Raw genomic sequence first — 5,438 nt, 5'->3', positions numbered from 1 at the left:
GTTGTGGACCTCCAACGGACACCGTATGAGAAACTTATAGTCATTTTACTGAACACTTTCGTGAAACAGCGCCGAGAAGTACAACCACATTTCCATAGAAGTGCAAGTTCATGTCAAGGGAAGTTCAATGCTCTGTTTTTACGGGGCGGAAATCTATTGTGCAAATCTCATCGATTTGATCACCAACCACTTCAATCATTGTCACCAAAATCTTTATATGATAGCGTATATGTCTAATTTCATTACCTACAACATTTTACAACAAATAAATGGATCTAATCCACCAAATTCAAATCGTTATCCCACAAAATATACCGGAAACATGATTTCAAAACTTCTAAAATTACTTTTAAACCGTTCGGATTTGGCAAAAATGGTACATACAAAAAAGATGCGCCATTTTGACCCCTTTCTAACCGTATATCATTTGCATTGTTTAAATATATCGCATGGAAATCGTGGGGAAAATCATTAGGTGCCCGTCATATAAAACGGGCGGAGTGTAATTCGAGTTGTTCTCTTGAACTGTAAGGAATTAGAGAAAACAATTGGAATAAGAAAGTTGCGCCTATTCCATAGCTTTGCAACGCCATATCATTTGCATCATTCGGACAAACGGTTGAAAAAAAATCATCCAAATTACTGTCCGCTCGTTTTTAAGTACGTCCGAATTTCAGTATTTTCAAAATTGTTCAAAAACGGTGAGGATTTTGGTAAAACATAAAACATGAAAAAGTTGCAAAATTTCATTATCTATCCAACGGTATATCATTTGGGCATTTTTGATAAGCGAATCGAAAATCAAACTAAAAGTTCGTTTGCTGGCCATATAGAAGTGTTTTCGTATTTTTTAAATTAAATTTAAACTGTGCATAATCTGCGAAAGTTGTGAACATGAAAAAGTTGCGGTTTTTCATTATCTATCCAACGGTATATCATTTGGGCATTTCCGCCAAATGGTTGAGAAAATCGTAGTATAATCAGTTGCTTTCAAGAAAATGGGAAGTTCAGGTAAGTTTCGACAGAAAGGTCAACCCTCATATCCAGGAAGTTCAACCTTGTGTCCAGAGAAGTTCAAGTCGGTATATATATATATATTATATATATATATATATAGAGAGAGAGAAACTCTATTAGATACCCTGGGTGTAGAATAACTAATTCTGCTCCCTGGTCGGTCCATCGAGCCAGACCGCCGGGTTGGTTCCATCGAACCATGTCCGTGCGACTGGTAGCGCTGACCGTTGTAATTTTAATACGTACAATATAGTTTATTTTATCAGGACGGTTTGCTTTAACCGGGTCGTGGGGTTGGTAGCTGCCACTAACCGCGTCACCGTATTTTCTTTTCTCCTGCTTTCCAATCGTGTGGACACGGCGGCGAGCAATTGGGAGAACGCGGCAGCGGCGACCGGCCGGCAGCGGCGACCGCGTGAACGGCCGGCAGCGAGAGGCGGTGAGCGGAAGCTGTGCTCTGCGCGCTGTGTGTCGTCGGCTCCGGCCGCGGTCGTCGGGCTGGATCGGCGGCAATGGCGGCGTGGTGCAGGTTGCCAGCGGCGCTACAGACGGCTCCGTCGCCAGCGCCCCTCCGCCGCCAAGGCCCAACAGGACAACACTGCCAGCGGCCGATGCATGCCCAGAAGGCTCTCTCTTCCTCCTGTCTGATCTGCCGTGTTACCAGTGGGTAGTAGCTTTTTTTTCTTCTGATTTTTAGTCTATTTTTAGTAGCAGTCCTGGGTTGGGATCGGAGGTGGTCAACTGGAATTGAACCGGCGTCCTACGGCGGCTGCCACAATGCCTGCGAACTGGCATCTAGCCCCTTACAATTTTACGTCGTCAGGTTGCAGTTTGGGTGATTCCCATGGAGATACCAATAGTCAATTCCAAAAGATAGGTATTTGTCTCCAGCTAGTGCTGATTATTGATGTGGTTTGTTCAGACGGAAGCACGGCTAATTCTTTAGCTCACTTTTGTTATCGTGCAGATCCAGGTGATACCTGACGATATCACCTCTATCTAGCTCTGTTTAGTTTGTGTGTAGCTTTACAAGCCTATCAATTCATTTATTTAGGGTATTAATTGACTTCTTAATTCATTGGTACATATACTCGTATGGAGTCTATAGAATGTTTGGGCAGTAAAACAACGAACTTATTTGGCAGTTTCTGTACAGGTTCATCTATTCAATTAATCAACATTAGAAGATCCAGTTCTGAATTTTGCAGTATTCTTCAGTACTGCTCCTGGATCTCTGCTCACTCGAGATTCAGTACATCACGCAATTTTTTTGTTTTAGTTTTTATTAGACAAATATTGATGCAACTGCAAATTCGAGTTGGGTTCATTTCAATTGCAATGAGGTGGACTCATAGTGATCCTCACCCAGCCTGTTAGTCTTCGCTGCATTTTGGTTTAAGCCTTCCCTCAAGCCAGGAGTAATAATCTTCTATAGCATGAATTTGATTGCTTATTCAGATGATTGCTTGTTAGTTTTCTGTAGCATAAATGAGATAAGAATGTGCTATTTCGTGAGTACTCATGTGATTATAGCTAAGCAGAGGGGAATGTCCTACTCAGTAACATTACTCTCACCCAGATTTTCGTCTTAGTGCCTGAGTGAAAATTGATGTTATGGCAGTAACATTCTTTTGGAGAAATATGGTATAATAGAAGATGCAGATTCTGAATTTTATTCAGTAGTTAGTTCTGAAAATATTTCTTGCTTGTATCCGACGTTTATTTTTCAGAATCCTTGTTTGTGCCTGACGAGTAATAATTTTTCAGGATTCTCCCAAAAAATCAAGGGATGGAAGATGTATGCAAGGGACTTGGAGACAAAGAGCAAGTATCTAGAGCCAATGTTGGAGAGCCAAACAAATGTCAGCGTTTGTGTTCTTGTTGTACCTAGCCTGGTGTCGCCCGAGCTGAACTTCCATGAGCATGGGTACCCCCATAAGGCAGAGTTCGTGACCTCTCTGTTGTCAGTTGATTTTCCCTTGTGTCTTTCTTTCTTACCCTGCATTTGATTATAACCAAATTTTCAACCTCTCAGCTATCTTCTTTCAACTGTGCCATTGAGTGAAGTACTCATCTTACCTCTGAATTGATGAATATTCTATACATATGGCCTGGCGACAAACCGACGACGACTATTGTTTTGGCATGGCACCCATGGCCGTTTGGGGCATGAAGCAGTCAGTCCAGAGGACTGCGGCCAGGATGATGGCCTTTGTCCCTACAGCGTGATTAGAACCAAAAGGTCAAACTTTTTTGCACTGTGTTTATTTTCTTTCGGTACTTCTTTGGACTACATGTCATTCATCCTCTTCCTATCTACATTCTTGTTGTGTTGCTTTGCATGGATTTGTCGAATAGCAAGTGGCAAGAAGAGTATGCATTAGCGGATTTGTCAAATAGCAAATATGCTACGTCTAGTGGTGACTACTTATTATGGATCAGATGGAGTACTACTTCTCTATTTTGTAAATACCTCAGTCTGTTATCGTGCAACCAAGCAGCTAATTTCTCGCAGTAATTAGAAATATGTTCTCGATCCCATTGAAAGCATTCAGTCATAGTTATTTCATTTTTTCCTCACTCTAGTCCATATACCACTCCATGGATCTCTCAGCAGTAATATTTTATTGAGGATAACCAAACTGTAGTTTGTTGGTGGCTAGTTTTAAGGTTTTAAGAACATGCTACTATCATACGGCAAGAGAAAATGATGTACTGACAAAGCACCTATGTTGCCCCAATGCGATGTCAGCTGTACTTGCTCTTTCGAAATGGGTATATGTATAAATAATAAAGTATGGATGTCCTTCTTCTAATTACTCCTTTTGCAGTTTCTTTATTTTCTTTGGTGGCATTTTTGAGTTTCAGCTCAACACATGGCCTTAGTAGATACATGGTCCTTGCGCCTTTGTGCTTACTTTGTGCTTGCTAGCTGCTCACAATACCTTCTGTTAGTAAGAAAATTACCTTTTTCTACTTGGCGTGCTTCTAAATATTTATGCTTTTCCCATCATTATACATAACATTTGTTATGTAGAAATGATTCTCACCTTTTCAGCTACCTGGTTATACTATGTTTCATGTGCATGAAAATTGATCATAGTGCTAATGGAAAACGCATGGAAGTTGGTGTACATGTTCGTTCCTTGGCTTCGAGCTTTGATCACGTTTCGAGCATAGTAATTTTACATTACGTACAGATACAGATTTAGTATGCCAAATGTATTTTAAATCTGGTAAAAGCATTATGCATCTTATTTCAGTTTGCTAGCCGTGCATAGATGACATTCTAGGACTTTCAAGCGGAAAATGACAGAATTCTAAATGGTCACATAATACAGTTGTCTTAACCCTAGTTTCTAATTAGAACGGCAAGCGCCCCCTAGTTTCTATTGGCAGTGAAAGGAAACTAATCCAATTGCTCCTGAAACACAGATATGTACAACAAAAGTTACCCTCCGTCTATTTTCAGTTTCTAGAAAATTCTAGGCCAAATATCCCCGGGTTGATTAAAAATAAATGTTAGTATTAAACTTATAGTTTTGCTATGCCCAAAACAGCTGATCGAATACTCAATTCTTCACCTCTGCATTTGGGGATTTAAGCTAGCAAAGTTGAGCTAACTAAAATTTTGGGCTTACAGGCTGACTAGCTTCTAAATCTTGTTAAATATACTGGTGATGGTGTGACAATGGACATCCCCTTTCTTTTCACTGATTCAATTTTTGCCAAAGGAATTCTATGGTTGCAAATTATGTCAAGCTTCTTGATTGTTATGATAATTCTCTGCCCATTTTTCAGGACAGACATTTTTCAGGACAGACAGTGATGTTCAAAAGATTAAGTGGGATTGGTGGTGTGTTCTGCTCCTGGGTACACAATGAAATGTAGAGCTGCACTGCATGTTGTGGTCTTCAGCGTCGGGCTGCCTAGTACGGTAGAAATCGAACATCAAAGGGTCGTCTAGTGGAGCTGATCAGCTGATGTAACTAAATAATTTGCACCGTCTCATGTAATTTATTACATATTAACATATTAATTCCTTTATTTTTGATATGCGCGCATTGCCATGTGTGCATGGACACATTGGAATTCTTACTCAAGCCGTACGTGCAAAACTTGCATTGTGTAATCAGGCCATCCTTATACTATTCTTACGGGCATTAAACTTTTACGTCACCTCTGAATTATCTTAGCTTTATTAAGTTGTAATCATTCTTAGCTTTATTAAGTTGTAATTTTTGTCTTTTATCAAGTTTTTTACATTGCCTCTGAGATCTCCTACGTGAGTGTTTGGCCCAGTATTTCTTGCGATGGAGTATAAATTGAATTAGTCACCCATGCTCGTTAGCAGATTTTCTTAGTAGGTTCATTTTTCTTGCATAGATGCTTAATCAGTTAACGAGACACATGGATTGCAT

General features: G+C 40.1%; 1 long non-coding RNA gene across 4 annotated transcripts; it reads left to right on the top strand.

Annotated features, from left to right (window-relative positions):
* Positions 1-1,305: 1,305 nt before the first annotated feature.
* Positions 1,306-5,218, top strand: LOC127346075 (uncharacterized). Of its 4 annotated transcripts, none has more exons than XR_011756479.1 (4): positions 1,306-1,894; positions 2,785-2,957; positions 3,053-3,259; positions 4,819-5,218. It is a non-coding gene; the product is annotated as an uncharacterized lncRNA (long non-coding RNA). The 4 variants fall into 4 exon arrangements; XR_007879305.1 differs by having other exon boundaries at positions 2,785-2,962; XR_007879304.1 differs by having other exon boundaries at positions 2,785-3,259; positions 4,824-5,218.
* Positions 5,219-5,438: the final 220 nt, after the last annotated feature.

This window comes from Lolium perenne, chromosome 3 (genome assembly GCF_019359855.2).
Source record: "Lolium perenne isolate Kyuss_39 chromosome 3, Kyuss_2.0, whole genome shotgun sequence".
In the NCBI taxonomy this organism is placed as follows: Eukaryota; Viridiplantae; Streptophyta; class Magnoliopsida; order Poales; family Poaceae; genus Lolium; species Lolium perenne.
The sequence above is the reverse complement of the archived record's forward strand: the minus strand, read 5'-3'. Positions and strand labels throughout refer to the sequence as shown.